General features: G+C 49.5%; 1 protein-coding gene across 1 annotated transcript in view; it reads right to left on the bottom strand.

Moving 5' to 3' along the window:
• IFNGR2 (interferon gamma receptor 2) overlaps nt 1–2,034 on the bottom strand; it is a 32,930-nt gene extending 30,896 nt beyond the window's left edge. The window contains exon 1 of the mRNA XM_017883926.1: nt 1,958–2,034. The gene's annotated coding sequence lies outside the window, so the exon portion shown is untranslated. The remainder of the gene's footprint in view (nt 1–1,957) is intronic.
• Nucleotides 2,035–18,396: the final 16,362 nt, after the last annotated feature.

Below are 18,396 nucleotides of genomic sequence, written 5' to 3'. Positions count from 1 at the left end.
AATAAAATAAAATATAATTAACATTAATCATTTAATCTTGATAATTAAGGACTGACCCTGTAGGATCTTTCTATGGGGGGGGCATTATGATGAAAATCAATTAGGTGAACATCATTGATCCCACCTCCATTACCTTGCAGATGAGAAGTAAAAAAGCATTTTCTGATTCCTCAGCCATAACCAGGAAATTGTTCTCTTCAAGAAATATTAGGCCAGGCTCACACCTGTAATCCCAACACTTTGGGAGGCCGAGGCCGGGGGGATCACTTGAGGTCAGAAGTTCGAGACCAGCCTGGCCAACATGGTGAAACCCCATCCCTACTAAAAATATAAAAATTAGCAAGGCATGGTGGCAGATGCCTATAGTCCCAGCTACTTGGGAGGTTGAGGCAGGAGAATCGCTTGAACCTGGGAGGCAGAGGTTGCAGTGAGCCAAGATCGTGCCACTGCATTCCAGCCTGGGCGACAGAGCGAGACTCCATCCCAAAAACAACAAAAACTGGACATGAAGTTATTGACCTAGATTATTTGGCTCTTCCTATCAAGAACGGTTGACTTTCTAGGGAGTAAAATGGAAATATAACCTAGTTTGAAAGAATGGCTGAGAAAATTAAGAGGGGTAATGTATATAAAGCACTTGGCATCTCGTCTGACCAATAAATGTTACTATCATGATCATTTATAAAGGTGGCAAAAGCATTCCAACTACATGATATTTTCACTTGCTGAGATTATGAATACTCAGGATCGTACCCAGTGGACATTCATATGAAATGAATTTTTAAGTTGCTGGGGACTTACACTGTCTTTCTCGGTGGCCTCTAAGCATATGAGAAGTTTTGGCTGTTCAAGTCAGCAAATAATGATAAAAAGTTCTGTGATACAGTACATACCCAATCCCCTGAAAAAGTCTGCAGCAGCTGCTACAATTACAAATAGAAGCCTTAATTCCTCAACACCCAGGTAACTAGCTGAACAGTCAGTTGACTTACTGCACTTGTGCTGTTGGTTACATTTTTCTACCTAGAGCAAATGGCCACTACTTAACAGGGCATTGCTACAAATTGCCTCAGGTCCCATATTTTATATATTCTACCCTTATACAACTCTAAGGGATAGATACTATGTCCCCCTTTTAAAAATTTGCTTCCAGTGCCAGGCTGGGGGTTCACATCTACAATCCTAGCACTTTGGGAGGCTGAGGCAGGTGGATCTCTTGACCCCAGGAGTTCAAGACCCGCCTGGGAAACACGGTGAAACCTCATCTCTAAAAAAAATACAAAAATTAGCCAGGTATGATGGCGTGCACCCGTAGTCCCAGCTACTCAGAAGGCTGAGGTGGGAGGAAGGCTCAAGCCGGAGAGGTTGAGGCTGCAGTGAGCTGTGATCATGCCACTGCACTGCAGCCTGAGCGATGGAGATACTATCTCAAAAAAAAAAAAAAAAAAAAAGAAAAGTTTCCAACACTTTTTTTTTCTCTGACCATAAAAGCAATTTCAAAATTACACTGGTAAGTTATGGGAAAGTGTGAAAACCTTTCTACCACCCATTTGCCATATAATCATTGTGAATATTTTCACTTTGTGTTTTCACTTAAAAAGGGTTTCTCTTGAAAATATACATTAGGTGTTTTTAAGCTGTTTAATATGAAAATGCTCAAATAGTTGCAAAATAGAGATTAGTTTAAAGCACTACTACTTTTTTCTTTTTTCTCTTTTTTGAGACAGAGTCTTGCTCTGCCACCCAGGCTAGAGTGCAGTTGCCTGATCTTGGCTCACTGCAACCTCTGCCTCCCAGGTTCAAGCGACTCTCCTGCCTCAGCCTCCCAAGTAGCTGGGATTACAGACGCCGACTACCATGCCCCGGTAATTTTTGTAGTTTCAGTAAAGACAGGGTTTTCAACATATTGGCCAGGCTGGTCTCGTCTGGAACTTCTGACCTCAGGTGATCCACTCACCTCTGCCTCCCAAAGTGATGGTGAGAGAGGTGACAACGTGCTGGCGGCCCTGGCTCGCTCTCAGCGCCTCCTGGGCCCCAGCGCTTACTCTGGCCGCGCTTGAGGAGCCCTTCAGCCCACTGCTGCACTGTGGGAGCTCCTCTCTGGGCTGGCCGAGGCGGAGGCGGCTCCCTCTGCTTGCCGGGAGGTGTGGAGGGAGGGGCGCGGGCCGGAACCGAGGCTGCGCAAGGAGCTCGCGGGCCAGCGCGAGTTCCGGATAGGCGTGAGCTCGCGGGGTCGCACTTGGAGCAGCCGCTGGCGCTGCCGGTGCCGGGCAGTGAGGAGCTTAGCACCTGGGCCAGCAGCTGTGGAGGGTGTGCTGGGTCCCCCAGCAGTGCCAGCACGTTGGCGCTGCGCTGGAAATCTCGTCGGGCCTCAGCTGCCTCGCCCCGCACGAGGCAGGGCTGCAGACCTGCAGCCCGCCATGCCCGGGCCTCCCCGAAGCCGTGGGCTCCTGCCCGGCCGAGCCTCCCGGAAGAGCGCTGTACCCTGCTCCGTGGCGCCCCCTCCCATCAACCCCTCAAGGGCTGAGGAGTGGGGGGGGTGCACGGCACAGGACTGGCAGGCAGCTCGCCTGTGGCCCTGGTGCGGGATCCACTAGGTGAAGCCAGCTGGGCTCCTGGGTCTAGCCGGGACTTGGAGAACCTTTATGTCTAGCTAAAGGGATTGTAAATACACCAATCAGCACTCTGTGTCTAGCTCAAGGTTTGTAAATGCACCAATCAGTGCTCTGTATCTAGCTAATCTAGTGGGGACTTGGAGAACTTTTCTCCCTTTGTATTTACAAAGGGATTGTAAATACACCAATCAGCACTCTGTGTCTAGCTAAAGGATTGTAAACATACCAGTCAGCACTCTGTGTCTAGCTCAAGGATTATAGCACACCAATCAGCACCCTGTGTCTAGCTCAAGGTTTGTAAATAACACCAATCAGTCCTCTGCAGCTAATCTAGTGGGAACTTGGAGAACTGTTATGTCTAGCTAAAGGACTGTAAATACACCAATCAGCACTCTGTGTCTACCTCAAGGTTTGTAAACACACCAATCAGCATCCTGTGTCTAGCTCAAGGTTTGTAAACACACCAATCAGTGCTCTGTGTCTAGTTAATCTGGGGAGAACTTGGAGAACTTTTATGTCTAGCTAGAGGATTGTAAATGCACCAATCAGCACTCTGTGTCTAGCTCAGGGATTGTAAACACACCAATCAGCCCCCTGTCAAAACGAACCAATCAGCTCTCTGTAAAATGTACCAATCAGCACTCTGTAAAATGGACCACTCAGCAGGATGTGGGTGGGGCCAGATAAGGGAATAAAAGCAGACTGTCCCAGTCTGCAGCAACAATCTGCTGGGGTCCCCTTCCACAGTGTGTGGAAAGCTTGTTCTTTTGTTTTTTTGCAATAAATTTTGCTACTGCTCACTCCTTGTGTCCATCGCGTTTATGAGCTGTAACACTCACCACAAAGGTCTGCAGGTCTTCTCCTGAGGCCAGCTAAGGCCATGAACCCACTGGGAGGAATGAACAACTCCAGATGTGCCACCTTAAAAGCTGTATCGCCCACCACAAAGGTCTATAGCTTCACTCCTGAAGCCAGCGAGACCACGAACCCACCAGAAGGAAGAAACTCCAAACATGTCCGAACACGAGAAGGAACAAACTCCAGACACCATCTTTAAGAACTGTAACACACACTGCAAGGGTCTGCGACTTCATTTTCGAAGTCAGGGAGCCCAAGAACCCACCAATTTTGGACACAATGGGATTACAGGTGTGGCCCACTGTGCTCAGCTGCTACTACTTTTCAAAGGAGCAACAGAGCCAGTTTTCTTTTGTTTGTTTTTGTTTTTTTTTTGAGATGCAGTCTTGCTCTTGTCGCCCAGGCTGGGTGCAGTGGCGTGATCTCAGCTTACTGCACCTTTGCCTCCTGAGTTTAAGTGATTCTCCTGCCTCAGCCTCCCAAGTAGCTAGGACACAGGTGTGTACCACCACACCCTGCTAATATTTGTATTTTCGGTAGAGATGGGGTTTCATCATGGTGATCAGCCTGGTCTTGAAGTCCTGACCTCAGGTGACCCACCCGCCTCGGCCTCCCAGTGCTAGGATTACAGGTGTGAGCCACCGAGCCCGGCTCATTTTTTTTTTTTTTTTTTTTTTTTTTTTTTTTTTTTGCAATGTCTCACACAGACCAAAACTTTTGTAGAATACAATAAAAGTTAATCGTTAGCAAGGTGGACAGGCACCTGGATGTTGGGGCAACGTCAAACTGTAAAGTTTCTAAATGTATCTTTCAACCTCTGGACTCATTACAGGTAAATCACCAACAGTCCACAGATCACCACTAGTCACTCCTCTCTGGTATGAAGTCACTCGCCTGCTCATCTCACACTAGGGCAATCATCAACTCTCATTAGGAGGCCTAGGGAGGGGGCACACACAGGTTGCTCTAGACTTGAAGCCGAGTGGAAGTGGAGTCAGGATTTGAACCCATCTATCTGACTGCCATGGAAAAGCAGTTAATAATTTCCTCAAATGCAAGGCACCCCAGATCAAGGCGATACGGAACTTATGGGCCGTTGGAAGGAATGCCGGTAGAAGAAACAAACCCCCAACACAACGTTATCAAATGGGAAGAATCTTCTAAGTTCTCAAGACTGTCTAAGGGCTGTCCAACCTATGATACCACTCTGCCCATGGGAAAGAACCCAGCAAAACAAATGCAGATACATACACAAGAATATTCTAACCACATATTTGTCATTAAGGTCTTTCCCCTTTTCTTTTTTTTTTTTTTTTTTTTTCCTGAGACAGAGTCTTGCTCTGTTGCCCAGGCAGGAGTGTGGTGGCGAGATTTTGGCTCACTGCAACCTCTGCCTCTCGGGTTTGAGCCTCAGCCTCCTGAGTAGCTGGGATTACAGGCCGGCGCTACCACGCCCAGCTAAGTATTTTTAGTAGAGATGGGGGTTTCACCATGTTGGTCAAGCTGGTCTCGAACTCCTGACCTCATGATCCTGCCTCAGCCTCCCAAAGTGCTGGGATTACAGGCATGAGCCACCACGCCCGGCCTTCTTTTGGTTTTTATGTTTGGCTCATAAGCGTGGTCAGTTGGTGTCAGAGGTTAAGGAGGCTGCCAGGTAAGAAGCTCTCTGGGTGGGTACAGAACCGGTTTTAAAAGCCTGGCTCAGCTGGGCACGGTGCCTCAAGCCTGTAATCCCAGCGCTTTCAGATGCCGAGGCGGCAGATTGCTGGAGTCCAGGAGTTCAAGACCAGCCTGGGCAACTTAGCGAGACCTCCTCTCTACAAAAAATACAAAAATTGGCCAGGCGTGGCCAATAATCCCACCTCCTAGGGAGGCTGAGGTGGAAGGATCACTTGAGCACAGGAGGCGGAGGCTGCAGTAGCTGAGATGCTGCCAATGCACTCCAGCCTGGACGACAGAGCCACACCCTGTTTCAATCAATCAATCGATCGATCAATCAATCAATGCCTGGCTCAGTTGACACTTTTCTTCTTCCGCCCCAACACTGAAGGGACCCGGACAGTTCTGAGCCCTGCCTGAATGCTGCTGCCCCATCTCTGTGACCGTGTGAACTGTCTGGATTTCATACCCAGTGTCAAATATGCCCTCGGCCAAAGTCGGAATTGTGTCTGGGTCACCTGTCCAAGACGCTGGTCCTTGCTCCACCGCTGCTTCTAAAAGGGACTGAGTCTAGCTGCCAGCCAGGCCTTCGAGAGGCACTCCAGGCGGGGATTAAGCGCGGTCTGGCCAGGCTGCAGAACCCGTGGCCAGCAGAGGCAGCCCCTGCCCAAGCCCTGGATTCAATGTGGTGCTGCTGTTCATTCCGAGAAATTCGGAGACTCTGGCCACGCTGGCTTTCCCGGTGCTGGCGTGCCGGTAGGGGAGGTGGCACAGCCGAGGGTGCCGGCTTCACGGAGGGGCAGCGAGTGTCCCCTCCAGGAGAGGGGTGTCCCGGCGCCCAGGACGCCAGGAGGGGTGCCCTACCGTCTTCCAGCTCCTGTCTGGAACTCCTGGCCGCCCACCCCAGCCCCGTTGCGGGCTCCCCGCGGGCCTCTCTGGCCCTGGGCACCCCGCAGTTTCCCACCCGATCTGAGCACCCCGCAGATCCCACCCACCAGGAGCACCCCACAGATTCCCACCCAATCTGAGCACCCCGCAGATTTCCCCATCCCCGATCCGGGAGTCCCCAGCCCCACATGCTGCGGCTGCGCCCGCGTCCCGCCGCGAAGGCCCAGGCCCGGCTGACCTGACGCGGGCGCGGCGGCGGCGGCGAAGACTCCGAGCAGCAGCAGCAGCGGCCACAGCCGCGTCGGGTCGCATGGCCCCGGGGCGCTCGGCGGCGGCTCAGGTGCGGCGGGGGCCCGCTCGGGGTCCGCGGCAGCAGCTCAGGCGTCGCCGCCGGGACCGCCATGGCGAGCGCAGGGGCGGCAGGCCCCGCCTCTTCCCGAGCGCTGCGGGGCGTCCAGTGCGGAGGGGACCCCTGCCCGCTCTCCAGCCGCCCCGCCGCCGACCCGCCCGCCCCGCGCGGGACTTTCCCACTCCAGGAACGGCGGCCCGGGGGCCTCTGCGGCGGCAGCGCTGGGACCCCACGCAGCCGGCCTACAGGAGCGCGGAGCCTCCCGGAACGTCCTGGAGACTGGAGCCCCGCGGGATGCCCACCTTCGGGGGCCGCGATCCTTCCGGAACGGCCCCGCAAGACTTCGGCCCAGGCCTCCGGGCGTTCACTGGAGCCCCCACCCCTCTTGACCCAACCTCACATCTCCTCTTGGGTGCTTGATCGCGCAATTCGAGGATTCGCCCCTTTAGTCGAAATGTTTGCTTTAATAGCCCCCAAGGTACATATTAAGCTTTCAGCCCTCCCCTGCCCCCCGCTTTTTTTTGAGACGGAGTCACCAGGCTGGAGTGCTGTGGCGCGATCTCGGCTCACTGCAACCTCCGCCTCCCGTCAACCCCCTTTTGAAAAGGGTTTTAAGGGGAAGGAGTTAGAAAGGGCCCAGTGAAGGAGGAGGTGGGGCTCTGGGGGCGAATGGGCTCTGAGCAGGGGGAGAGAGAGACAGAAACTTCCAGCGTTTCGAAACGGCGTGGGGTTTGCCCAGGAGCCGGCCGCGGTGCACGAGGAGGAAGTCCTTTAGCAGCTGGGCAGCCGCAGGCCCGCTCCCCAGCCCGAAACTGCACCATGTCCAGTCTGACGCCTATTGGGAGAGGGTTTTAAATCTGCCCTGTTCTTCCAAGATGCGTCATAAAGCTAGCGCAGCAAAGGAGGGACGCGGTGCGGGGAGACCAAGAATTTAAAAATAAGTCGTTCTGGGAGCCCACTGGACATGTTAGCAAAAATGGGTTTTGCAACATAGAGCTGTTATTTTGCTCTTCCCACATTCTTGTATTTCCTCCTTGTGAACTCTTTTGAAATTGGCCACGCTCGTAAAAATATGTGATGAAATACCTAGCAGACAATTGAATTATGCATTGGATATTTCCAGATATAGAGATGTATTTATATGTTACATGAAAAAAGCGGGCGATAATTTGGAATCACTTCAAAATGATGCACTGATGCTAGGCTTGGTGGCTCACTGAGCCTATAATCCCAGCACTTTAGGAGGCCGAGGCGGGTGGATCCCATGAGGCCAGGAGTTGGAGACCAGCCTGGCCGACATGACTGAAACCCGTCTCTACTAAAAATACAAAAATTAGTCGGGCGTGGTGGCAGTCGCCTGTAATCCCAGCTACTCGGAGGGCTGAAGCAGGAGAATCGCTTGAACCCGGGAGGTGGAGGTTGCAGTGAGCGGAGAGGGCGCCACTGCACCCCAGCCTGGGTGACAGACCGAGACTCCGTCTCAAAAAAAAAAAAAAAGCACTGAAAATGACATGATTGCAAGAAGGATTCCATTTTCAAACAAATAAATAAAATTAAAAGAAAACGACTGGGGGAAAAATGCCAACATACTAACAAGAAATCGGTTATGGGATCTCGCAAGTGTCATCTGCCTCAGGGGACGTAACCGAATGCTGGTTCAGTCGCTGGCTGCTTGCAGAGTCTAATTAACATGAGCGAGATGTGGTGGAAAGTGATTTTATTTCCCAAGCTAGCAAGAGGAAGTGGTTGGATTCGTATCCCCAAAGCAATCACCTTGAATTGTCAGGTATGGGGAGTGGGAAAGGCAAGGGTTTAAAAAGGGAAAACGATGTGGAAGTCAGGCAAGGATTATGCTAAGTACAATGTCTGTCTATCTTGTTCCAGGGGCTGTCTTGGGTCCTAGTCTACTGAAAGCGTGAGCTGGCTTCATCTCAACAATGGCTGGATTCTTAATTAGACGCTTTGAGGTCATATCTGGAATTTTGTAGCAGGAGCTCCAGGCTTGGTCTGTCTGTCTCAAGCTTAGTGTCTGGAACCTCTAAGAAGGCACATAACTAGACACGATCATAAATGTGAAGGGAGTTTATCCTGTGAAGAAGGGAGGGACGTGGAGCCCATTTTAAGGCTAAGGAAAAAGGCTTCTGCAGTTTGCTTCAAGGTTACATCTTTGATGGCTGGGTGCGGTGGCTCACGCCTGTAATCCCAACGCTTTGAGAGGCTGAGCCAGGTGGATCACCTGAGGTCGGGAGTTCAAGACCAGCCTGGCCAACATGGTGAAACCTGTCTCTACTAAAAATACAAAAATTAGCCAGGTGTGGTGGCATGTGCCTGTAATCCCAGCTACTTGGGAAGCTGAGACAGGAGGGAGGTGGAGGTTACAGTGAGCTGAGATCATGCCACTGCACTCTAGCCTGAGCCACAGAGCAAGACTGTCTCAAAAAAAAAAAAAAAAAAAAGTTACTTGTTTGTTTTCTCATTCTAAAGAAATACTTTTGGCCAGATGTGGTGGCTCACATCGGTAATTCCAGCACTTTGGGAGGCCGAGGCGGGTGGATCACCTGAGGTCAGGAGTTCAAGACCAGCCTGGCCAACATGGTAAAACCCCATCTCTACTAAAAATACAAAAATTAGCCAGGCATAGTGGCAGGTGCTTGTAATCCCAGCTACTTGGGAGGCTGAGGCATGAGAATTGCTTGAACCGGGGAGGTGGAGGTTGCAGTGAGCTGAAATAGTGCCACTGTGCTCCAGCCTGGGTGGCAGAGTAAGGCTCCATCTCCGGGAAAAAAAAAAAAAGCAATACTTTGGTGCCTAATTTTATAGTGAGTTGTGTATTTGTTTAAAAACGGGGCTGCATATATTATATACACTTCAGCCCTACAAACCCTGCATCTGCACCATCCCTTTCCATTAATTCCTTACCTTCTAATCAGTTGACCTTTCTGAAGCATTTCTAATAGCCTAGAGGGGTTATCAGGAGAGTGGGCAGGGGATGGCAGAAAGAAGCCAACATTTTTTGTTGGCCAGTGGTGCTTCTCTAGGTATTATAACACCCAGACCTCCCAGTTAGGCAAGCAATTGCTGTCCCATGGGGACATGAGCAGAGTTCAGTGACTTGGCCTGTGGTGGGTTTGCACTGCGGTAGGTCTGCTAAACTGTAACTGCATTTCCTAGAATTCCCCTCCCTGAAAAGTTCTGAGGTAACATAGGCAGGGAAGGATGTTTGTGTGTGTCTTAGTCCATTTTCTGTTGCTTATAACTGAGTATCTGAAGCTGGGTCATTGATAAAGAAAAGACATTTATTTCTTACAGTTTGGGAGGCTGAGAAGTCCAAGGTCTAGGGACTGCATCTGGTGAGGGCCTTCTTGCTGATGGAGATTCTCTACAGAGTCCTAAGGTGGTCAGGGCATCACATGGCAAGGGGGCTGAGGGTGCTAAGGTACTCAGATCGGTCTTCCTCTTTTTTTTTTTTTCTTTTGAGATGGAGTATCACTCTGTTGCCCAGGCTGGAGTGTAGTGGTGCGAGCTTGGCTCACTGCAACCTCTGCCTCCCAGGTTCAAGCAATTCTCCTGCCTCAGCCTCCCAAGTAGCTGGGATTACAGGTGCCTGCCACCACACCAGGCTAATTTTTGTATTTTTAGTAGAGATGGTGTTTCACCATGTTGCCCTGGTCTTGAACTACTGACCTCAAGTGATCCACCTGCCTCGGCCTCCCAAAGTGTTGGGATTACAGGAGTGAGCCACCGCGCCCATCCCCTCTTTTATAAAGCCCCCAGTCCCACTCCCATGATAACTCATTGGTCCATGAACCAGTCCATGAATGAGTCCACCCATCCATGAGGGCAGGATCACCATAACCAATACCTCTGAAAGGCCTCATTCCTCCATACTGCCATATTGGGAATTAAATTTCCAGCACGTGGAATTTGGGGACACCTTCAAACCCTAGCAATGAGCAAGACTTGGAAGATGGAAGGAAAGGTGCAGCCATATTCCTTTATCCTTGGGAGGCTGGGGCAGGGCACAAGGCACCCATCTTTGCAGCTCATGACCTGTGGCTTCTCTGCTGACGTCCCAGATGGCGGGGATACAGACAGGCTCCAGGCTCCTCCAGCTCCTGGTGGATCTCGTGTGGTCGTGTAAGTTGGAGGTGTGGAGATAGAGAGCAACTGAGGAGGGTGGCAGCTGAACCTTAGATTTCAGCTTGTCCCTGCTTCCTCCACCTCTTGTCCACCTTCTCTTCCGGCCTTCTGCCCTGAGGACTTCAGGCTCCAGCACTGGACAGGGGGAAATTGCCTCTCCTGGACTGTGCGCACATCTGTCATGTTTATGTGAGGTCAAATCTATAATATAACAACACACACACACATCACATGATGCTTTTACTTGTTGGATCAAAACCTGGCTGATCATGCCCCAAATCACACAGTCAATGAGTGGCAGTGTGGGCTCCTAGCCAGGCCTGTCTAGTGCCAAAGCCCCCCGCATTTCACAGCAAACTTCTCATCATGCTGTTCCGTTTTCTTGCAGTGAGGCTCAGCTCTGCCCAATCAAGCACTCCACAGCTCCCCAAGACCCAGCTATTCCGTCAGTGAGTCTTTGAAGTTTTACTTTGTGAAGGTCACATGTGCCCTACTTGTCTGCCTCTTCCTCTGCTGTTCACCCCACCGTTTGCGCCTCTCCCTGCCTTCATCTCTAACGCCTCCCCCGCCCCCCACTCCTGCCATACCCACAGTCCAAATTCTACAACTTCTGGACTCCACTTCCTGAGAACTCTATCGCCTTCTCTGACTACCATCTTCCCCTGTTTGTCCGTTTTGTGGGGCTTGACACAGCCAAAGGCAGGGCCTCTGACACCCGTGAGTGGGTAGGTGAGTGTCTTTTCTGTATTCAACAGAGCTGTAAGAACTCTGAGCTCAAAGTAGGCCTTGATCCTTGCCAAGTGGGGCCTTGATATGTGACTTGGTGCCCCTTGTTCCAAGAAATTCCAGGATCAAGGTCAGAGGAATTGGCATGTTAGCAAAAGGACGAATTCCCTTAGGTCTCCAGTGATGGGATGGGTTTTCTCACTGTTTGTCATGGGTCTCAGCCCCCTCCTTTCACCAGCCTACACTTGCTGCATTTCTACTTCCCCAGGGGGCCATCACAAAACATCATTCGAGTAATACCCAGTCTTTTCTAGTTTTTTGCCTCCTGTCTGGGACCCTCACAACAGTAACTATTACACATACAGCATTCTACATTTCATTCCTCCTGGAAACAGGGAATGAATGATATCCTGATTTTTTTTTTTTTTTTTTTTTTTTTTTGAGCCAGAGTCTTGCTCTGTCATCCAAGCTGGAGTGCACTGATGTGATCTCGGCTCACTACAACCTCCATCTCCCAGATTCAAGCAATTCTCGTGTCTCAGCTTCCCGAGTAGCTGGGATTACAGGCACGCACCACCACGCCTGCCTGATTTTTGTATTTTTAGTAGAGACGGGGTTTCACCATGTTGGCCAAACTGGTCTTGAACCCCTAGCCTCATGTGATCCACCCGCCTTGGCCTCCCAAAGTGCTGGAATTACAGGCGTGAGCCACTGCGCCCAGCCAATATCCTGAAATTTATCAGGGAGAAGAGACAACAGGCAGAGAAAAGAAAATCTTCCAGTTCCTTTTAACTCCTTGAAAACAGGAGACTCCTACACTTTAAGTATATGAAGCTTTAATATTCCTGACCTTGGTACATACGAAAAGCACCCACAACCCCAGGGCCGCAGCCCAGGATCTGGGAAGCTGCCGGTAATAACTGGAAGGCCCAGGCCTGGGATTTTTTTTCTTGAGTTCTCAGGACAGGACTCGTATAATGAATCGTCTTGGGTTTTGTAAATCAGAAAAACTGAAACCATTCCCCATTTCCTGGAAGGATTAAGAGCCTATCGTTTTTTCTGTGTGTTTAAATGTGCTCTTCGACCGTGTGCGTGGCTCACTCCTGTAATCCCAGTGCTTTGAGAGGCTGAGACAGGAAGAATCCCTTGAGCCCAGGAGTTAGAGACCAGACTGGGCAACGTAGCAAGACCTTGTCTCTACAAAACATTTTTAAAAAGAAAAAGTAGCTGGGAATGGTGGACTATGCCTGTAATCCCAGCTGCTCAGGAGGCTGATACGGGAAGATTGCTTGAGCCGAAGAGTTTGAAGCTGCAGTGAGCTGTGGTTGCACCACTGTACTTTAGCCTGGGTGATAGAGCTTAAGACTCTCTCTTAATAATAATAATAATAATAATAATAATAATAATAATAATTTTGCACTCTGGGATCCTGCAGACTTCCAGGAAAAACCTGGCAGCTTGGGCATGAGTAGGAGCAGTTTATTAACCAAGGGCTCAGGCTAGGTAGCAGCTGCTGGAAGGCAGTGGTCAGCAACCTTCTTGGCACCAGGGACAAGTTTCATGGAAGACAGTTTTTCCAAGGACCAGGCAGGGGGGCAGAGGGGAATGGTTTCGGGACGATTCAAGCACATTCCATTTGTTGTGCACTTTATTTCTATAATTATTACTTTATAAGAGATAATGAAATAATTATAAAACTCACCGTAATGTAGAATCAGTGGGAGCCCTGAGCTTGTTTTCCTGGAACTAGGCAGTCCCTTCGGGGGGTAATGGGAGACAGTGACAGATCATCAGGCACTAGATTCTTATGAGGAGTGTGCGACCTAGATCCCACTCATGTGCAGTTCACAATAGGGTTAAGCTCCTATGAGAAGCTAGTGCCTTTGCTGATCTGACAGGAGGCGAAGCTCAGGCGGTCGTGAGAGCAATGGGGAGCAGCTGTAAACACAGATGAAGCTTTCCTTGTAGCTCACCGCTGTTCATGAGCGGTGGATGGGGACCCCTTATGTAAGCCACAGCCGGGAGGAGGCCCATGGGGCATCTGATGAGTCACTACAAGGCTGTGAGCAAACAGGGAGCTATGCCCATATCCTCTAATAAGAAGAGGTACCATTTATTGACCTCCTGCCAACCCTCATAACACATCTATGAGGTAAGGGTAGTGGCCATTTATCTTGATTTCTGACTGTCCAGCATCTTTTGAATGCTCTTGCTGTACTGGGAGGATTTTCAGTCTTGTGAGTATTCACTGCTTCCAGAAAATTCAAATTCCCAACCTCCCTTGCAGCCATGCTTTCCAGCCTGTGTCAACCCCACCTTCTGTAGGAGCCTCCTCCCACTATATACCTTCACTGGATCCAAAATCATGCACGATTTCACCTCAAAGAATCATCTGGAGCTCCCTACACACCCCCAATTCCTTGGCAATTTTTCATGAGGGACATCAGTTCCATATAACCCAAAGAATCTAATGTCACATATTCTAAAAGTGAAAAACACTTCTTATTCTAACTATCTTTCTTTGCAAACATACATATGAATACTCTTTCAGATACATTCTTTGCCTTGTTTATTGTGACTGTCTTTGCTTTTAAAAAACATATTTGAATCTTTTTTCCAAACATGTATTTTGATTTGATTACTGCTACTTTTGGGGTTTAGAAAGTATGTACTTGAACCTCTTGTAAATCTTGTATTCTCTGGGTTTGATCACCTTCAAAAGCACGACTTCCTCATGTGTGTGTGTGTGTGTGTGTGTGTGTGTATGCCTGTGTATATGTGTCTTGGAAAGGGTTTGGTCTTTGGCTATGCCAGTGTGTAAAAAAAAGAGCCCATAGGCTGATTGCAGTGGCTCACACCTGTAATCCCAGCACTTTGGAGGGCCGAGGCAGTAGATCTCACGAGTTTGAGACCAGCCTGGCTAACATGGTGAAAGCCTGTCTCTACTAAAAATACAAAAATTAGCCAGGTATGGTGGCCCATGCCTGTAATCCCAGCTACTCGGGAGGCTGTGGGAGGATTGCATGGGCCCAGGAAGCGGAGGTTGCAGTTAGCTGAGATCGTGCCACTGCACTCCAGCCTGAGCAACAGAGCGAGACTCTGTTTCAAAATAAATACATTAAATATATATTAAATACATTAAATATATATTTAAAAGAGCCCATAAAACAAACATGTGAAAAACAGAAGTGAAGATGTCACCGGCTTCTGCCTGATGGGTGCTCATTTTATGTAGATTGTTAAGGAAATAGCAGCAGTCACTATCTCAGAAATGCCTGTGCTTGCCTTGCCACAGCATAACCATACCATGGGAATCAGTCTCAGTGAATCCAATCCCTGTTTTTCAACCACACGCAAGTTGCCAGTCGGCGTTTCTGGTAACAGAACCGCATTGCCACACTGACGGGGTGCAATACTAGCCACAAATGAAGAAACTCGATGTTTTCATTTTCTCAGGAAGCCTGCCTGGGAGCACATGGGTGACCTCCAAGGGATTTTGAACTGCTGGGGCCACACTAGGGGACTTCACCCTTCCATGTAGGACTCTCAAGGTGCAGGGATCCAGGCTGAGGATGCCCAGCTCAGAGATGGGTAAGCCGGTCTCTTCCGCCAGTGCACCCTGTGATGCCTGGCCGGGCCCCCAGTTCTTGGAAGCTGGATTAGTTTCCTATGGCTGCTGTAATGCATCCCCACAAACTTAGTGGCTTAAAACAAAAATTCATTATCTTATAGTTTTAGAGGTCAGAAATCCCAAATGGGGCTGGGTGTTCATGCCTATAATCCCAGCACTTTGGGAGACTGAGATGTGAGGATCACTTGAGGCTAGGAGTTGAAAACAGCCTGGGCAACATAGCAAGACTGTCTCTACAAAAAATAAAACATTAGCCAGTCACGGTGATGGGCACCTGTAGTCCTAGCTACTCAGGAGGCTGAGTTGGGAGGATCACTTGAGCCCAGGAGTTCGAGGCTGCAGTGAGCTACGATTGCACCACTGCATTCCAGGCTGGGTGAGACTCTGTCTATAAAAAAGAAAGGGACATCAGTTCCATATACCCCAAAGCCTGGGTAACAGAATGAGACTCTATCTATAAAAAAGAATAGGAAAAGAAAGGAAGGGAGGTGGTGCATGCCTGTAGTCCCAGCTACTAGGGAGCCTGAGATAGGAGGATCTCTTGAATCCAGGAGGCAGAGATTGCAGTGAGCCAAGATGGTGCCGCTGCACTGCAGCCTGGGCAACAGAGTGAGACTCTGTTTCAAAAAAAAAGGAAAGAAAAAAAAACAGAAGGAAGGAAGAAAGAAAGAGAGAAACCCAAAACGGATTGGCAAGGCTATGGTCCTTCCAGAGGCTCTGAGGAAAATCAGTTCCTTGCCCTTTGCAGCTTCTAGAGAGGCTGCCACATTCCTTTTGTCTTTTTTTTCTTTCTTTCTTGTTTTGGGACGGAGTCTCACTCTGTTTCCCAGGCTGCAGTGCAATGGTGTGATCTGGGGTCACTGCAACCTCCGCCTCCTGGGTTCAAGCGATTCTCATGCCTTAGCCCCCCATAGTAGCTGGGATTACAGGCGCATGCCACGAGGCCCGGCTATTTTTTTTTTTTTAATGTATTTTTAGTAGAGATGGGGTTTTGCTCTGTTGGTCAGGCTGGTTTTGAACTCCTGACCTCAGGTGATCCGCCCGCCTTGGCCCCCCAAAGTGCTGGGATTACAGGCGTGAGCCACCGCGCCCGGCTGCATTCCTTAACTCATGCTCCCTACTTCCATCTTCAGGCCATCTTCAAACCACCCTAATCTCTGCTCCTATCCTCACCCCTCCTCCTTGGACCCTCCTGCCTGCCTCTTCCCCATGCGAGGATCCTTGTGATGACATTGGGCCCACCCAACAATCTAGAATCATCTTTCCATCTTGAGACCCTTAGCTTAGATGTCTGCCAACTCCCCTTTATCACGGAAGGCAACAGATTCACAAGTGTTGGGGGTTAGGTTGTGGACGTCTCTGGGGGTCATTAGTCAGCCCACCATAGGGGCTACACAGAATGACACGGGACAGATAGGTGGCAGCTGTCAGCGTCTGGACCTTGGACTCTTTGCCCCACTTCCATCTTGGCCTGTTCCCTTCACCCCTGCCCAGTGTGCATGCACACACACACACACACACAACCCCCACCCCCCTCACACACACACCCAGAGCCTGGCAGCCCTAGGCTACCACCACGCCAGCATTCCCCTCCTCTCAAAATCTGCAGGCCTGTGGCCTCTGCAGGGCTACATTTCCTGGGGCTGATTTTTGCCCTTTTCTTGTTAAATTCAGTGTATTGTTAAATTAGCTTAGTCAAAGGCTGCCTTCAACTAAGGAGGAGGTAGAAATATTAAAATTGCTTTCTGGGGCTGGGGATTCAGGGCAAGTGGGGGTGGAAAGGAGTTGCTGTACTTCTTGAATAATCTATCCAAATCCATTTATGGACAAGACTACAATTTTCTGGTTGTGAAAAGGTAACAGTGGGACCTGGCCTGGGCAGTGTGGCCAGTCATTAGTTCTACAGGAGGGAGGGAGAGGTTACCGGGACAGCAGGGTTCTTTATTTAATTCCTTCCTCTCCAGAAACAGTTCTTTCTGGGTACACATTCCCCTTGCAGAGGCTCATGCCAGGACTAAGGCTTCCAGGGAAAGCTGGCGTGTGATGTAAGGATCCAAGTCTCCTGGAGCTCGGGCGCGGTGGCTCACACCTGTAATCCCAGCACTTTGGGAGGCCAAGACACGTGGATCACTTGAGGTCAGGAGTTTGAGACCAGCCTGACCAACATGGTGAAACCCTGTCTCTACTAAAAATATAAAAATTAGCCAGGCATGGTGGTGGGCACCTCTAATCCCAGCTACTCGGTAGGCTGGGGCAGGAGAATCGATTGAATCCAGGAGGCGGAGTTTGCAGTGAGCTGAGATGATGCCATTGCTCAAAAAAAAAAAAAAAAAAAGAGAGAGAGAAGGACAGTTTACAGGCACACACATGTTTTGCTTTCAGTCTGACTTCCGCTATGGGCAATGGTTATTTTTGCTTTTGTTAGGATTTGTACCTCAGTGGGAGCCCTTAATATATGGGCTAAATTAAAATGAATTTTTAACTGATTTGGAACTTGTAAACTTAAATACACAAGTTTTTTGTTTGTTTGTTTTTGCTTTTAAAGACAGGATCTCTGTTGCCCAGGCTGGAGTGCAGTGGTACAATCATATTTCACCACAGCCTAGAACTCCTGGGGTCAAGTCATCCTCCTGTCTCAGTCTCCTGAGTAGCTGGGAGTACCCATACCTGCCGCCACATGAGCTAACTAAAAAAAAAAAAAATTCTTTTAAAGATGGAGACTTAGTATGTCACCCAGGCTGGTCTCGAACTCCTAGCTTCAAGTGATCCCTCCACTTCGGCCTCCCAAAGTGCTGCGATTACAGGCGTGAGCCACCACACCCAGCCCATAAATTTTTCTAACTTTTTTCTTGTTGTTGTCTTTATAATAGTAGTACTTGAGCCAGGTGCGGTGGCTCACGCCTGTAATCCCAGCACTTTGGGAGGCCAAGTTGGGCAGATCACTTGAGGTCAGGAGCTCGAGACCAGCCTGGCCAACATGGTGAAACCCCGTCTCTACTAAAAATACAAAAATTAGCCGGGTGTGGTGGCACACACCTGTAATCCCAGCTACTTAGGAGGCTGAAATAGGAGAATCACTTGAACCTGGGGCAGAGTTTGCCGTGAGCCAAGATCGTGCCATTGCACTCCAACCTGGGTGACAGAGCGAGAAAAAAAAAAAAAAAAAAAAGTACTGGTTCATTGTCAAGGAACTATAAAATACAGAAAAATATAAAGAAGAAAAAACAATTACGTCATACTCTTACAATACAGAAATAGCCAAAATTCATATCCTGAAACTCCTCAATTTTTAAGCACCAAAAAAACAGCCAGAAGGCAGCATTACTTCACCCTTTCTGAGAAGCATGTAGAAACCACACACAGGACAGGAGAGGAAGGAACGTTTTGCTTCTCCTGTGTTTCAGGATTGTATGAAAATCAGGTTGCCTGTAGTTTCAGAACATTCTCTACAGGTATAGTTTTGACTTTGCAAAGCCCTGAACACACCTTGGCCAGCGATAGGAGGAGATGCCGAATGCCTCACATTCGCC

The sequence above is a fragment of the Rhinopithecus bieti genome, unplaced genomic scaffold (assembly GCF_001698545.2).
Source record: "Rhinopithecus bieti isolate Rb0 unplaced genomic scaffold, ASM169854v2 scaffold_13207, whole genome shotgun sequence".
Taxonomy (NCBI): domain Eukaryota; kingdom Metazoa; phylum Chordata; class Mammalia; order Primates; family Cercopithecidae; genus Rhinopithecus; species Rhinopithecus bieti.
Note: the sequence above shows the minus strand (reverse complement) of the source record. Positions and strands in the feature narration are given on the sequence as shown.